This window comes from Diceros bicornis, chromosome 36 (genome assembly GCF_020826845.1).
Source record: "Diceros bicornis minor isolate mBicDic1 chromosome 36, mDicBic1.mat.cur, whole genome shotgun sequence".
NCBI classification, from domain to species: Eukaryota; Metazoa; Chordata; class Mammalia; order Perissodactyla; family Rhinocerotidae; genus Diceros; species Diceros bicornis.
This window is the reverse complement of record NC_080775.1, coordinates 18,949,848-18,968,132: the sequence shown is the minus strand read 5'-3', so window position 1 is coordinate 18,968,132 and position 18,285 is coordinate 18,949,848. Positions and strand designations below refer to the sequence as shown.

The 18,285-nt window shown below is 35.4% G+C and overlaps 1 protein-coding gene across 5 annotated transcripts in view; it reads right to left on the bottom strand.

Moving 5' to 3' along the window:
- The window catches only part of MALRD1 (MAM and LDL receptor class A domain containing 1), an 847,485-nt gene that overhangs the window by 768,981 nt on the left and 60,219 nt on the right, over positions 1-18,285 (bottom strand). For all 5 annotated transcript variants that reach the window (XM_058532519.1, XM_058532517.1, XM_058532520.1 and 2 more), the window contains one exon: positions 13,062-13,170. The gene's annotated coding sequence lies outside the window, so the exon portion shown is untranslated. The remainder of the gene's footprint in view (positions 1-13,061; positions 13,171-18,285) is intronic.

Here is an 18,285-nt window from a genome sequence, read left to right as displayed (position 1 = left end):
TGCGCATGTCTACACATGATTACAAAGGCATGGTGAGTATGATTTGCAGGTTACAAATAAATTTTAGTAAGTAGGCGAATTTGCAAATATGGTAACCGTGAATAATGAAGATAGACTGTATCTCCTATCCATGACTTTTTTGACTCCTTTAACATTTTATAATGCCCTTGTTTTACTATCCACTATGTAAGCCAACATTTTATTTGTTCTAAATTTATTTCTCTCAAAACTTTCATAGTCATCTATTAGTTATTCCTCTCTGCTAATTTTTAAGATTTGAACAAACCATTGTTTCATATTTCAATTCCATTTTGAGGAAACTAGAATGATGTATATTTTCATATTTGTTAATATATGACATATTGTCTTACTCTAGCTTTTTAGCTGCCATTTGCTCTGTTTCTGTATTAATAGTTCATTTTATGCTGCAAGTTGGACAATGGTTGAAATTTTTAGGCTTCTCTAAAGTGGCAGCTTTGCAGTGCTTGAGGCTAAAATGAGATTTGCATGATATTACATGCACAGATGGGAAGCTAAGCTGCAATTGAAAGCTTATTTGTAAGGAGCTTCTGCAGTACCATCTCTTTCTTCTGAATCTAGATTGAAGACAGAATCAACAGATGATGGAAACTAGAAGTATGGGGTCAAGTACCAACTTTGAAGTATTTCAATCCCCTCCATAATAAAGATAATACTTTCTCTACTGTATATTTTAGGAATAAGAAGAGCCACCAAACTATTAAAACCTTGGGTTTTTAAAAATTGAGTCTCAAAATCCACTTTAACCCCTGCTGTAACTCTTTTCCAACTGCCTGTGCTAATTCAGGATACAAGGAAAAAAGTGAGAAAATATTTAATATCTTAATTTTCAGTAAAAAATAACCTAGAATTTTAAATATTCTACCCTTCCTATTTACCAAACTATTTATTTGTAAAAGATTAAAATAGTTACTTTGTGTACAGTCTAGATTATATGTTGAAATAACAGCTTTAAGAGATGTGAAGAAAGATCTTTTGGCTGAAATGGTGTTAACAGACTTTCTTGAATTTTCTTCATAGCTCCTGACTTTTTTTTAATAGCTTTCTTTTATTCTTTCTCCCTCCCACGGACACATGCTATTTTTTTTTGCCTGGTGTCATTTCACTTGCCACTTAGTAAAATTAAATTTCTATCACTGAGAAGCAACAGCATATCAAAGTTCAAATTTATGTTGCTTTATCTGTGTTCCTTGTGTCTGAACCTTGGCCTAATAATCCACAGCACTAACTATAACCTCAGGGGAGACCAAGATGGGGATAAGGGTTGAGTTAGTGTTGTAAAAGATGAAAGAATCAAAAGCAGCATTGATAGTGACTTTGATTTTAAGTAACCAGTCTGTGGGTGGTTCTTATCTAAGTTGCAGTCGACCAGTTATTAAACTTGGATGTTCTGTTTTTACATGTTTCACTATTTGGGGAAACTAATTGTTCTCTTTGTTTGCTGTTGAAAATTCAATCTTGGGAATTACCATGAAAATTATTATTTTAGATTTCAAAAGTTGTAGTTAAGGAAGTCAAATAAATTTGAAATAAGAATGTATCTGGTCTATATTATCTATTATATAGAGGACATCAAAGTTGAGGGTATAGTGTCATAAGGACAAAATATCAAAAGAGTTCATCCCACTTGTCTTTCAACCCTCACTCACGTCTGTCCCTCTACCATCAAGAGCAGGCAGTGGTGTACTGGCACTGGCTCCAAGAGCTCAAAGGTATGCATCTCTTCCCAAACCCACCTTCAATAAGTTCACAATGGTAGCTTGAAATTGGCCATGGCAGAAGAATTTACAACTCAGAAAATCAGAAATGCTACAGATCAGGAGGGTTTTTGTCCTTGGATACTCAGTTGCTAAGCATTTGTCAGCACACCACTGATGTAACTTATTCTAGAGTTCTTAAAGGCAGGAAATGTCCATCTCCCAGAATAGATGGCTTCAGGAGGGAGTAAGACCATGGCTCAGTAAATGCATTTCTTAGGTGTTAATCCCTCTGATTTTTCCCTTCAGCCTACACAATGTAAAAATCACAAATTGCCCCACAGGCAATGGAGTAATTATTTAGTCCTCTGTGATCAAAAATTACTAGACAGATACTACTCCTGAGTGACTGAACCAGAGAGCCAGACTCCTTTATCTTGTTGATCTTCATAAGTGGCCTCAATCTCATAGTCCAAGATGACAACGTCCACAGTCCAAGCAGCAGGATGGAGGAACAAAGAAAAGAAAGAGAAGGGCACGGACCTGCTGTCTCCTGGAAAGGGGGCCAGAGGATTATAATCTATTACCCAGAACTTGGCCACACCAAACTGCAGAGGGAGCGGAAAAATAATTTTTATCAGCTATTTATTTGTATCTATTGAAGATTACATGATTTTTCTCCCATCATATATTAGTGTAGAAAACTATATTGGCAGATTCTCTAATGTTAAAATTAAATCATTCTTGAGTCTCTGGGATAATTCTATTTGATCAGCATGTATTTTTCCAGTATATTGCATATAATACATTGAATTATGTTTGTTAATATTTTATTTAGGATTTTTGAGGATTATAATGACAATATATGTAAAGCAATTAGAAGAGTGTCAGGTGTATGAAAATATTACATAACTGCTAGCTGTTATTAATTCATAAGTTAGCTAGTCATAATTTTTTTCAAGATAGCCCTTTAACTGTGTTGGTAAGTTTTTTAACTTTATTTGAAGCAGTTTATCTAAGTTTATATAAGCATATAATTTAGGAGTAGATTTCTAGGTATCAATTTAAATTTTACACAAAAATGATGTTGGTTTATTCATGGTTTTCTCTCTCTTCTCAACAAGTTTTTGTAATCCGTATTTTTCTAGAAAATTGTATATTTCATCTGTTTTCAAACCTGTGAGAAAAAGCTAGTCATAGTGTTTTCTTATGATTTTTGAAATCCCTACAGTGTCTGAATGTACGAGCCCTTTTTCACTCCTAAACTATTTACCTGTCACTTCTCTCATTTTCTTGATAACTTTTGATGGCATTTTCTCTGTTTCACTAGTGTAAATGATTTTATTGCTTTCAACCATACTGTGTTAAATCTCATTTTCCCACTGGTTTCTGGTCCCTTTTAACTTCCTGACCAGATTACATACTATTTAAGTTAGTAAACAATTATATTTTGATATTTATTTGTATTTGTCCCATTTATTTATTTTTAAAATATTTAATCTCAAATTTAGTTATCCCTATATTTATTATTGTTGTTGGAGTAATTCTTATTGCTGTTTGTCATAGTCAATGGTTAGATGGACTTACTCATACTGACTAGAGCTCTTTACACATGATTGCTTCTTGAATCCCACTTCTTATTTCTGGGTTCAAGGTCCTGCGTATTGAAGTATAGTCTTTAGTAGTACTTTTGGCAATTGCCTTAAATTAAAAAGAAAAATTCTCAGGTTATGCTTAGTTTATTATTTTTTACTACATTCTTAAATGATATGTTAGCTGAGTTTTGAGTTTATAAGTTTCCAACTTACAAAGACATTGCTCCTGTTGGGAGACTCTAGAGATAAAAGACTATTATCAGTATAATTGTCATTCTTTTTAAATAATTGTCTTTTCTCTTGAGTTGCTTTTTCTCCTGTACCTAGTACAGTTTCGTTGTAGTGTATTGAGATAGGATCTGTTTTATTTATCTTATTTAAGAATCAGTGAGTGTCCAGTTTAGATTCTCGTCTTTCTTTCATTCAAGAAAATTTCCATCCATTATCTCTTTGAATACTGCCTCTCTCCTATTCCCTATTTTCTCCCTGCAGACATCTAATTGATTATATTTGGTGATCTATTCATAACATTCATATATTTTCCATTTCTTTATCTTTCTGGAGTCTGTTCTGAGTCCCTCAGCTATATCTTCTAGTTTACTAATTCCCTCTACAGCATTGTCTAACATTCTCTATAACCATTAGGTTGTTAATTTCAGATTCTATCAGGTTGTTAATTTCAATAAATATATTTTTCCTTTCTAGAAGTTCTGGTTGGTACTTATAACAATATTGTCTATTCTTTCTTCATAGTGTTCTGTTCATTATAGTTTCAATTTTTTTCATTCCTTGAAGAATTTCAAACTTATATTGTACACTCAGATTTTTATTTCTAATTTTGAGAGTGTCAATTCTCCCATTATTGTATCCATTGACTGTACCTTCTGATGGTTCCTGTCCTTGTGAGTTTGTAATTTTGTGTGTGTGTGTGTGTGTGTGTGTGTTTGTAATTTAATTGTGAGATTACCCTTTATGCAGGTTGCTTATTGTGGAAGACCAGTGTGACTTAGTTCATGGATATGTCCATATGTAGACTGTTTTCTCCTTCTTTTTCTGAAGATTCAGATATTTCCCCACCTCTGGATTAATGTTTGTGTTTATAGCTTAGCATGGGTTTTCCACAACAAACATATTGTGTAAAATCAAACCTTACTTCCAGGTTTCATTGTTTGATTGTTCTTAGGGAAGTTTTGTAATTTTTTCACCAAGAGTTTGAGATATCACTGCTTCTCCATGTTCCTTAGCTTTTCTATTCCACTTCATAGACTGGGAAGCTCTTCCAATATCTTGACTTTATGCAAATTGGTTGCAACTCTCCACTTAGTGTAGGACTAAGGCCATAAGCTCTGTTCCCATATTCTGGTTAAAATTAGAGCCTCTCTCCTCAAAGGCCTATACCCATGTCTAATACTTTATGGATTGTTTTAACATCAACTATAATTTACAACTATTCACTTCATTTTTGTCTTTTAAATCTGGAAATGTCTCCGACCTTTCTTCTTTTCTCTTGAGTTTGGTAATATTTAAAAATTGCTTTATTTTATCCAGCATTTCTATGTACTTGTACCAGGAAAATAGGTATGCACCAGCTCAGACCATCCTGTTTCCTTAACACAGAGTTCCTCTTTTATAAAAGAATTTTCAGAGTCCCCATTTCATAAAACAGCCATGCAAATCTGTGGAGAGAAGTTCAATTGACAGACACCATGTTATATTTGGAATCACCCCACCCTGTAACAATTGTTCTAATTTGTAACTGGGTCAAGCTTCTCTGTCTGACTGGCTCTCCCCTTAGGAACAGTTCTCCTGGAGGAAGCATCTCAGTCCCTCAGGCAAGTAGGGTAATAACACGCATTCCGTATTAGTTCTCAGACATGTCTGAATGTAGTTTGTAGACAAAGTACAAGCTCAATCTGGGACACTTCTATACACAGAGATCATCTCATAAATAAAATACATATGAACAAAGTTAGTAATAAGAGTCCTGAATCAAACAGTGTACATTACAGTACAGAGGAAAAGAGATAAGACAATATGAACCAAAAAGGAACAGAAGGAAAAAGAATACTGTTAAAATTACGATATTAGTCACTCCAGTTAAATGATACCACAAAAATTTCTTTAATAAGAAGGAACTAGACAATATTAAAATCCAGTACAGGTCTTTTTATCTTTCAATCTGGTCTTCTTTTGGGTTTCTCTGTGAATGACTTTATCAACTTTCCAGTTGTGCGACCAAAATCCAACACTATTGAATTAATCAGTCCTTGGTTATTGGTCATTATCAACCTGTGCATAGCCTTACTTTATTTAGTCAATTTAAAAAATGTAATGACCAGAGGCTGGCCCAGTGGCACAATGGTTAAGTTTGCACGCTCCGTTTCGGCGGCCCGGGGTTCATGGGTTCGGATCCTGGGCATGGACCAACACACTGCTTGTCAAGCCATGCTGTGGTGGCGTCCCATATAAAGCAGAGGAAGATGGGCAGGGATGATAGCCCAGGGCCAATCTTCCTCAGCAAAAAGAGGAGGATTGGCAATGGATGTTAGCTCATGTATATATAATGACCAATTTAATTTACTACTCAAATCAAGAACTAGTAAATTAACAGTAACTTAAATCTACCTATGAGCTTCTCTCTTATACCATCTCTCTTTCTCCCCCTTCAAACCCTTCTTGGTGATAACAACTAATCTCAATTTATGCTAATCGTTTTCTTCTATATATGCCAAAACAACATATTGTTTAGTGTTTCTGCATGTTGCACTTTATATCCAGTCCCCAGTCTTCTGGGACTTGATTTTCTTCTTTCAAAATTATACAACAAATATTATCTATTCTGTTATTCACACCTGAAGTATTCCATAGGGGGAATATACCACAATTTATCACTATTTGAAGAATATTTAGGTTTTTTCTAATTTTTTCCTCTTAAGGACAGGAACACTACTTTGCATTTCTCCTGGTGCATCTGAGTAAAATTTCCTCTTGAATATATAGCTAGGATTGGCATTATCGCATTGTAGGGCAGGGGATTAAAATAGAATAGCCAATGATTTTAAGTAGCTTTACTACCAGCATAAGCGACCAGCAATTTATAGGATCCAGCTAATCCATCTCTCTAACACTGGCAATTCTCAATTATCGCCACTATGAGTTTCTCCTGTGAAATATCTGTTCATATATTTTACCCATTTTTATGTTGTGTTGTTTGTAGTTTTCTTCCTATTTGTAGCAGTTACTTAAATAACCTGGTTACTAGTACTGTGTCAGGTATTCATAATATAAATATCTTTTCCTAGGTTGTAGCCTCTCTTTTCAGGTTCTTCAAGGTGTTTTTGGTAAATAGAGGTTTTTAATTTTAATGTAACGAATGTACCCATAATTTCTCTGCTGGTTGGCTTTTTTGTGTCTTAAGAAATCCTTTTGAATCCTAAAGCCAGCAGGGCATTTCCTTATATTTTCTTCTAAAAGTTTTAAAAATTTTCTTTTGATATTTATGTTTTTAATCCATTAGGGACTGAATTTATAGAATAATGCAATGTGAGGATCCAATTTTATTTTATGTTTTCATATGGTGAACCAATGTTTCCAATTTCATTTATGTAATAGTGTCTCCTTCACTATGGATCTGTTTTGTCACCTCTGCCAAATATCAACTTCCAAATATGCATGGTCTGTTTCTAGTCATTCTATTTTTTTTCATTATTCAATTTCTCCATCTCTGTGCTAACACCACACTGTCTTAATTACTATAGCTCCATAAGAGTCTTGCTATATGGTCAGGCAAGTACTTCACTCTGTTTTTGGAGTGTTTTGACTTTTCTTGACCCTGTGTTCTCCCATATAAATGAGAAAATTTGTTTACCAAGCTCCATGAATAACTCTGCTGGAATATTTACTGGCCCTGGATGGACTTTATAAACAGATTGGGGAAAACTGAATTATTAATGATGTTAAGTCTCCTCATCCATGAATTTGGCATAACTCCATTTGCTGAGTCTTCTTCGAGGCCTTTAATAAAGTTTTACACATATATCTTGCTAATATTTTGCTAGGTTCATTTATATGTATTTTATAGTTTTTGTTTCTATTATAAATCATGCTTAAGAAAAACTTTTGACTGGTGAATAAGCCTAGAATTGATTTGTTTATATTGACTTTATACCCAGTCATCTTGCTAACTTTTCTTTTAGATCTAATAATTTGTGAGTAGATTATTTTAAATTTTTTTAGGCAAACAATTATAACAAGGAAATCCAACAATAGTTGCATTTCCTCCTTTCTAATCTTTATGGCTTTATTTTTCTTGAGTTACTGCATAGCTACAACCTCCAGTAAATTCTTGAATATAAATAATGACAAGGGCGTATCTGGCTTTTTGATTATTTTTAAAGGAATACCGCAAATTTTTTCACTTAGATGATTGTTGTGTCCATATAATAAGTGCTATATATGTATTAGCAATATTTATCGACATTTTATTGTTAGCTACTTTTACCACTTTGACTTGATTTTAAAGAACTGTATTCCATTCTTTCAAATGAATAATTTCTATATTTATCGCTAGTATTTATAGTCAATATAATGTTAGTATTTACGTACTAGTATTTATAGTATAGTTTGGTAAATACTATATACTATAGTATTCATAAATATTTTTGCCTGACTATCATCCCTCCTTTCTTCTTCTGAAATACAAATACTCTTTCTTAATGGAGAATGCATTTTAAGTGATTTATATGAGGATGAAGTTTCACCTACTCCAACCACAGACCTGAATAACCAGTTCTTCCAAGCCATAGTAATTGTCAGCCAAATGAGAAGCCACCTTAGCTGGAACAACAAAAAAGGAGGATTTATCTCCTTCTGAGATCAGAGGTGCTAAGGACCACGTAAACCTGGAGTACAAGGAGTCATCTTGGCTAAGACGTGGAGAGATCCCACCTAATAATAAGTGACCAAGAAGAAAGTGAAGCTGAAAAAAGGAGAGTGACAGTTCTCTGGTCCAATAATGTCTGAAAAATAACCTCCACTTTTTAGTTACATGTGCCAAAAATTCCTACCCACATCTACCACTTTTATCTCCACCATTGATTTTCATTTCTTTCGCTTACAATCAAAAGAATCCTAAATAGCACATTGTTATTAGTTAGTCTTTTTATATCCCAATAGTCCATAAATTATGAAAACAGAAGCCATATCTATTTCTACTCACCATCGCATCCATAGCACCCATCATAATGGCTGGCACATAGCAGACAGTTCATTTTTTAATGTATCAATGAATAGACTAAGTATGTAAAAATTGTATTTACTTTTCTATACAGAGTGTAAGCCGACATATTTTGTCATATCAACCTAAGTTTCTTTTGAAAACTTAATATTTTATGCACAACACAATAATGATAAAGAATAGATTTTTATGAACCTTTCTCTATTATTTTATGATTGGCCCTCCATGCTTTTTCTCCTCCTTTTACTTGAAGGATGTAAACTCTTATTAGTGGTCTTGTTCTTTTCTACTTCAAGCATTCATTCAAGAAGCATGTACCCTATACCCATATGACACCATGTTAGATACTCCAAGGGACTTAAATTGAATAAGGCACGGTTACTACCCTCAAAAATCATCCCTATGATCTTCCCCATGAATTCCGAATGTCTTCTGTGTACCTCAGAGAAACAAAGAGCAAGTGGGGAAGAGAATTGTGGTTACCAAATGGCTTTCTAGTAATCCAAATAATAAACAGTTGTAGGTATATGATCTTGCCTAAGACAAGTGCAAAAGTAACGAGCAAAAACAACAGCAAGAAAAAAAAGTAATGTGAAGATGAAGAGGTAAAAATAAAGAGAAATTAAGACAGTCAGATGTATGCAATTAGAATGGAAACAGATGCTGAATAACCAACAGCATCTTTAAAATCACATTTTACAAACAGCCCATCATTTCTAAAACCTTAATCTATGAGCATCCTTTTTCATACAAATTGCCTATATTTGGCTACAGTTACAGGAGTCTACATTTATGCCAGGAGACTCAAGAAAGCAATGCTCTTACACTGCATTTAAGCTGTTGTTGTTGTTGCCATTATTAATTTGGCCATTTATATGGGTGAGGAGAAATATAGCCTGCAAATATTGAACCTCAATTTCCCCATCTCTAAATGAGAAATGCAGAATTTCCAACATCCTAATTCACATTGATGTTGGGGAAATTAAATAAAATGATGCATTCAAAAGTACAACATACACACAGTAGACTTGATGCAATTAAACAGTGAAAACAGAGAGGTCACTACATCAAGAGAAATATGTTCTATTAAAATAAAAGAGATGTCGTAAGTTCTGTGTGCCAAACAAGACTTTTCCAGGTTATTGTCAACTCCAGAAGCTGCTCTTTTCTTCTCCAAATCCTACAAACTCATCCCACTGGCACAGCAGAGATGCAGACAGAAATCCATAGTGGATGGAAAATCCATTCCTAGGATATCAGGCTTCAGGTACTTCTCAGGGACTTGAGTGAAGGAGAAAGAATCTTCTTATGAACTATCTTTGCTCATATATTCACAAGTCATCAGAACAAAGGAGACGTGTTTGGCTGACTCTTAGCAACCTGCAGAGACTCCTTTGTTAGATAAACACTGTGTTCTCTGGTGGGGCCACCCCACTATCTTGCTATAGGTGCCCAGATATGTTAAGTTAAAGCTGAACTTTCCCGCACATGCATTAAGAGTTTGCAAAAATAAGGGACAAGATTGTATGAAGAAACGGGTCAGAGGATGATAGCACAGGAGCAGGACTGCAGAAGGGGAACCAGAGCAGAGGCAATACTGCATCACCCACTGGCTATGAATTCATTAAAATGTCCATAGTACCCAAAGCCATCTAGAGATTCAATACAATGCTTAGCAAAATTCCAATGGCATTTTTCACATAAATATAAAAAGCAATCCTGAAATTTTTATGGAACCACAAAACACCCTGCATAACCAAAGCAATCCTGAGAAAGAAGAATAAAGATGGAGGCATCACACTTCCTTATTTCTAACCATACTACAAAGTTATGGTAATCAAAACAACAAAAATGAACTTGAAATGGATTAAAGACTTAAACATAAGACCTGAAACTATAAACTCCTAGAAGAAAACACAGGGAAAAAGCTCTTTGGCATTGGTCTTGGCAATGATTTTTTGGATATGACACTAAAAACACAAGCAATAAAGGCAAAAATAAGTAAATAGGACTGCCTCAAACTAAAAAGCTTCTGCACAGCAAAAGAAACAATTAACAAAACAAAATTGGAACCTACAGACTGAGAGAAAATATTTGCAAAACATATATCTGATAAGAGGTTAATATCAAAAATATATAAGGAACTCATATAACTCTATAACAAAAAACAAACGATCCACTTTAAAAATGGACAGAGGAACTAAACAGACATTTTTCCAAAGAACACACACAAATGGCCAACAGGTGCATGAAAAGGTGCTTGACATCACTAACCATCAGGGAAAGGCAAATCAAAACCACAATAGAAATATCACCTCATACCTGTTAGAATGGCTGTCCTCAAGAAGACAAGAGATAACAAATGTTGGCAAGGATGTGGAGAAAAGGGAACTCTTGTACACTCTTGATGGAAATGCAAATTGGTACAGCCACTATGGAAAGCAGTATGAAGGTTCCACAAAAAATTAAAAATAGAACTACCATACAATCCAGCAATCCCATTTATGAGTATATATCCAAAGAAAATGAAAACAGGATATTGAAGAGATATCTGCACTCATCATTATTGCAGCATTATTCACAGTAGCCAAGATATGGAAACAATCTAAGTGTCTGGAAACAGATGAATGGATAAAGAAGATGTGGTATATATACACAATGGAATATCATTCAGCCATGGGAAAGAAGGAAATCTTGCCATTTGTGACAACATGGAAGGACCTTGAGGGCATTATGCTAAATGAAATAAGTTAGAGAAAGACAAATACTGTATGATATCACATATATGTGGAATCTAAAAGAGTCTAACTCATAGAAACAGACTAGAATGGTGGTGGGGGTGGGGGAAATAGGGAGATATTGGTCAAAGAGTACAAACTTCCAGTCAGAAGATGAATACATTCTGGTGATCTAATGTGCAGCATGGTGATAATAGTTAACAATATTGTACTATATACTTGAAAGTTGCTAAGAAAGTAGATCTTAAATGTTCTCACCACAAAAAGAAATGGTAATTATGTGACATGATGGAGATCTTAGGTAATGCTATGGTGGTAATCACATTTCATATAAGTGTATCAAATCAATACATTATATACCTTAAACTTACTCAATGTTATATGTCAATTATATATCAATAAAGCTGGATAAAAAAGTTATTTGTTATATATGAGCATACGTATATGTATATATACTTATACATGTGCATAATATATATACATGTGTATATACGAATGTGTATATATACATATTTATATATATATATTCATGTTTTAACTGATTGATAAATAAATAAGCTAGTTAATCAGTAAAAATAAATAGAGCTTATTTCATTGAGTAGACTCAGTCACTCAAACTAATTATAAGGTTGCCTTTAAAATTCCCACAGTAAAGAGCACCTCTATATTTTTTTCTTAACCATGTCCCAAATGCAGTGCTGAAATTACAAATGGCATCTAGGCATTACAACCTTTCAGTTGTCACATTGGGATGGTGAGAATATTCAGAAGGGTCTAGATAGCTTGGAGGGAGAAGGGAGGGGAAGAAAGGATCCTTAGGAGTATCAGGGAAGCAGCCTTTGCACAACCAGCTCAGAAGAATTTGAATATTTCAACAACTAGTACGCCTGGGCCAGTAGGTACCCTATATGCACCCTCAATGAACAGCTGCAGTGAAGATCATAGCACCCAGAGAAGACAAACCAAACAAGGAACTCCCTTACACATGATGACTGAATAAGGCCTGGCCCTGCTTGGGTGAATTATATTATATAGGAGAGCCTGTTATATGACCCAGCAGGAAAACAATAAAATATTCACTGTAAATACATAAACACAATAAAAACATGCATGTGTTGCCTGAGTGTTTTGAGGAAGAAAAAAAACAAAAAAAATACACACTTAATCCCCCAGGATTAGAGCTTGTGCTTAAATCTTTTTCCAACAATGATGATGATGCCCGAGTGCTTGTTTCCAGACTCCTGCAAATTCCCCCGCAGCAATCAGCTGCATCCTTTCACAAAGGGACCAAGAGAAGGGTTCAACACATCTTATGTCCCAATAGAGGCAGACCCTGAGCAAGTATTCAAGTGCCAGTAGTTTGAGAGGCACAGGAAATTCCTTTTGGAGAGCAGGGATGCAACAGCAAAGGGAAGGCAGCCAGAAAACGCTGTGTCACCAAGCCAGCTAGCAATGTGGGTGAGAAATGATTGAGAACACATCCTCCGCATTATCCTCCGGAGGCTAGGATTCACACATTATCAGCCAGTGGTGGAGAGCTGCTGAGGGTAGGAGAGCATTGACTACTTTCTTGGCACCTTCCAGACTGCAGACTGAGCTGCCTTTGGATGCTTCAGAGAAAGCCTCACATGAGTTACAGATAATGGCAAATGGAACACAACCTTCAGGCAATGAAGTAGTGCCTCAGCCAGCTCAGGCTGCCATAATAAAATACCACAGACTGGGTGGCTTAAACAATAGAAATTTATTTTCTCACAGTTCTGGAGGCTAGAAGTCCAAGATCAAGGTGCCAGCATGATCAGTTTCTGCTGAAAGCTCTCTTCCTGGCTTGTAGATGGCCACCTTCTCACTGTGTCCTCACGTGGCTAGGAGAGAGGGGGAGGATGAGAGAGACAGAGCACGTGAGCACATGAGGGCAAGTTCTCTGGTGTCTCTTCTTGAAACGGTACTAATCCCATCATGAGGGCCTTACTCTCATGACCTCATCTAAACCTAATTATCTCCCAAAGGCTTTATCTACAAATACCATTACATTGGGGGTTAGGGCTTCAACATATGAATTTTGAGGGGATACGATTCAACCTATAGCATTGGTAAGACCCTCAAAACATGGGCAGGGTGCAGGCTACAAGCATATTTCCAAACCTAACTTGGCCAGATGGAAACAGGCTATGATCTTGATCCATAAGCCTTCTGGTCTAACCATACACAGTCATAAGATACCAACCTTTGCATCAAGGGCAGACTTGAAAATTAGCCCTCTCTAAAGTGATTACAATCATACTTCCTCAAGAATATTTTACTTACAATTATTCAGAAGTAGAATGAACTGAATTACAATGTCCCCAATTCCCTATGCAAATGTAAACTTCACAAGAATTAAGTGGAATTTTTTAAAAAATTCTAATTAGCAATGAACATTAAGTCTTATCCTAAAGATTATTCCTTTTTATGATAAAACAAAACTACGTAAAAATATCAATGAATATGGCTGAAATTGGAAAATCATTCACTGTGTAATAGAAGCACCGAATGGATTTGTAGACGGAAACTAAATGAGCTGGAAATGAAGGAGTAATGCACGAGGGATGTTCTTCTTTACATCATACGTTTCTTGTGTCTGATGGAATCTGAATTGACCACCTCTCCAATATCTCATGAGATGGAAATGCCTGCATAGAAGAAAAACGCTAGAACTAAAATGCTTATTGTCCATGGTATTCATTTAACTCTTATCATATGAAGGCTTAGAGCATCAGTTATCTTTCCATGCACAAGTGTATTATCTTCCTGCAATTAAACTACAAACTAAGCTCCTTGATGATTAAGGTCATATCTTAACAGATCATATCTTTCGTTTTTTTAAACTGCGTAACTTGGGGCCGGCCCCGTGGCGTAGTGGTTAAGTGCGTGTGCTCTGCTGCTGGAGGCCCGGGTTCGGATCCCAGGCGCACACTGACGCACCACTTGTCAGACCATGCTGTGGCGCATCCCATATAAAGTGGAGGAAGATGGGCACGGATGTTAGCTCAGGGCCAGTCTTCCTCAGCAAAAAGAGGAGGATTGGCATGGATGTTAGCTCAGGGCTGATCTTCCTCACCAAAAAATACAATAAAATATAAACTGCATATCTATTTTAACAGTAAAGCAATTAAGAATACTCAATGAAGACCCTTAGTGCAAGCAACCTAACATTGTGTACATTTTTTCTGTCTTTCTTTGAATATTCTCATCCATATTCACAGTTTTATAGTTATCATGGTAGCTTACATATAATTTTATGTTGCCAGGTTGTTACAGTGTCTTCAAATATTCCATCGAGTTGATTTAACAATTTATATAACTGTTTCCCTTTGTCCCTAATTTAGTCTTTTTCAAAATGTTTATATTAGAAATAATTTTTCTACAAGGCACTCCATGCAAATAGATTTAATTTATTTTAAATTATGTTCATCGGATATATTTCTAGAGTCGGATACATTTCCTAAACCAGTGTCATGGTCTGGAACTGCTTTGTACACAGTAAGAGCTCAATAAATGTAAAACACAAAATTTAAACTGCTTAAGGAAGAATAAGAGTAGTTATGAATCTATAGGGATCCACTTAATAGGAAAGCTAACAATTGAAAGACTGGAGTGGGACCATAAGGCTCTTACAAAGCCTGCTAATTGAACCCATTGGATGAAAATAAATATTTTGCATTACCAGGAGAAAGAATGTAGGATAATTTAATAAAATTAGGAAAATACCCTCATGCCATATTGTCACATATGGCATGATTTTGTCTTTTTTATGGCTGAGTAGTATTCCATTGTATAGAGGGTATTATGCTAAGTGAAATAAGCCAGACAGAGAAAGACAAACACCATATGATTTCACTCATATATGGAAGATCAACAAACACATGGATAAAGAGAACAGATTAGTGGTTACCAGAGGGGAAAGAGGTGGGGGGAGGATGAAAGGGGTAAAGGGACACACATGTATGGTGACAGATAAAAATTAGACTATTGGGGGTAAGCAAGATGCAGTCTATATAGAAACTGATATACAATAATGTACACCTGAAATTTACGCAGTTATAAGCCAATATGACCTCAATAAAATAATTTTTTTTAAATGAGGATAATATAATTTAGTTTGAAAACCTGAAGATCAAACCCTTATAATGGTTTTTACAAGGTAATATAGTGTCACTTTGGTCTGGGACATATCACTCAGCAGGTTTTTGTCCTCTGACACAAGTCCTGGCCCTCTACTCAGTCACCCTTTAACCTGCACCCCAGGGGCTCTGCCTCCTCTGCCTCCGCCTCTTCGTGTGGCTCCCAGAATTTCAGAATTAGTGGTTGAGAATCTGTATTCAAATACAATCAAAATTCATCCCTTCAGGGGAAGTTCTCTCTATTCTCCTCTGTCCAGTCCAAGAAGAATTAACCAACCAGACAAACAAATTTAGCAGCATTTTAATAATGTCTCCTCCCTCTGCTCTTTTAACTCTGTTAATTGGAATTGCAGATCAGACAGGGTGGAAGGCAATATTTAGACAGGTCAGTAGGAAAAATACGTTTTGATGAGTAAGCAGGACCTCCTTCATGGAAGCTTTCCAGATACGACTTATACCTGATTGCATGGCCTACCTGATTTTGTGTAAAAAACACTTATTTTCATTTAGGGTCCATTTGGTATCTCATAAACAATTCTAAACTAATAGCATAAAAGAAAATTAGAAGCCCCTTCACCCTATTTCATAGTCATTATACTTACAGGTAGATTAAGGAGGCAGAATAAGAAGCTACCTGACTAAGGAGAATGCAAGTAGGCCCAGGGGCCACTGGACAAGAAAAATGGAACAGGTAACTGTAGAGATTGCTGAGTGGCATGAATTTTATAGCCCTTTTGAAAAACAATTGGACAGTAGCTATCAACAGATGTTTAAAATTTTTTCCTTATCCTTTGATCTACTAAATTTACCTCTAAGAAAAATCCTAATAATCTCATACATAAAAAGTGTCACACCCAAAACATCCTTCTTAGAAATATTTAGAATGGGAAAAACAATTATAAACAGCTTAAAAGTCCATTTACACGTATGAATCTTGGTTCTGTCACTTTCTAGCTAACTACAGACTGTAGGCAAATCACTTAACATCTCCTGTGTCTCAGTTTCCTAATCTGTAAAATGGGAATAATAATATTAACTACCTCATGGCCTCATAGGATTTTTGTGAGAATTATATGAGCTAATAAATGTAAAATCCAAAGAGGATGTAAAGATAGCAGATAAGCACATGAAATGATGTTTAATCTCCTTCGTCATTAAGGAAATGCAAATTAAAATCATGATGAGCTACTACTCCAATCCTATTAGAATAAATAAAATTATATTTAATACTAAATGCTGGCAACCGGAACTCTGAAGCTTTGCTGGTGGGAACTCTGAAGCTTTGCTGGTGGGAATGCAAAATGGCACAGCCACTCTGGGAAAGTTTGGCAGTTTCTTACAACATAAACATTCAATTATTATATGGCCCAGCAGTTCCACTCCTAGAGAAATGAAAACTTATGTTGCAAAAAAATTGTATGTGAATGTTTATAGAAACTTATTTATAATCCCTCCCCAAACCAGAAACAACCCATATGTCCTTCAACTGGTGAATGGGTTTAAAAAAAAACATTGTGGCATAGCCATGCAATGGAATACTATCCAACATTAAAAAGGAATGAACTATTAATACATGCAACAAATTGCATGACTATTGAAGGTATTAAGGTGAGTGAAAGAAACCAGTCTCAAAGGGTTATGTACTATATAATTCCATATATATGATGTTCTTAAAAAGACAAAACTACGGTGAGAGAGAGCAGATCAGTGGTTGCCAGGGGTGAAGGTACGAGGAAGGTTTGACTGCAAAGGGGTAGCACAAGGGGGGTTTCTTTGGAGGATAAGGAACTGTTCTATATCCTGATTGTGCTGGTAGTTACACGAATCTATAGATATGTCAAAATTCACAGAACTGTACACCAAAAAGTCACTTTTACTACATAATTTTTTAATCAAAAATAGTAAATATAAAGTGCTTAGAAAAGCATCTGACACACAGTAGGTGTTATATATGTGTTAGATATTTTAGACCATATATCAAATAGGATATTAAGCATTAATTTAAAATTATATTTACAATGGCCACATGATAATATGCAAAAAACTTATGAAATCACGTTGTTTGGAAACATCATTTATCTACGTAGTATAATAGCAACAATAGCATAAAAACTGTAGAGGTTTCTTTTGTTTTCTTTCTTTTTTTCTTAAGACTTTTTTTTTAGAGTAGTTTTAGGTGCACAGCAAAATTGAGGTGAAGGTACAGAGATTTCTCATATCCTCCCTGCCCCCTACACATGCGTAGCCTCTCCCATTATTCACATCCTCCACCAGAGCGGGACATTTGCTACAACTGATGAACCTACATTGGCACATCATAATCACGCAGAGTGCATAGTTTACATTACTGTTCACTCTTGGTGGTGTACGTTCTATGGGTTTGGTTGGACAATGTATTATGACATGTATCCATTTTTGTATCATACAGAGTATTTTTACTGCCCTAAACATCCTCTGTGCTTTGCCTATTCACGCCCCTGTCAACCCCTGGCAACCACAAGTCTTTTTCATTCTCCACTGTTTTGCCTTTTCAAGAATGTCATACAGTTGGAATCATATATTATTATGCAACCTTTTCAGATTGGCTTCTTACACTAGTAATATGCATTTAAGTTTCCTCCATGTCTTTTTGTGGCTTGAGTTCATTTCTTTCTATTGCTGAGTAATATTCCATTGTCTGGAGGTACCAGAGTTTATTTATCCATCCACTTAATAAAGGGCAATTATGAATAAAGCTGTTATAAACATTAGTGTGCAGGTTTTTGTGTGGCCATAAGTTTTCAACTCCTTTGGATAAATGCCAAGGAGATAAAAACT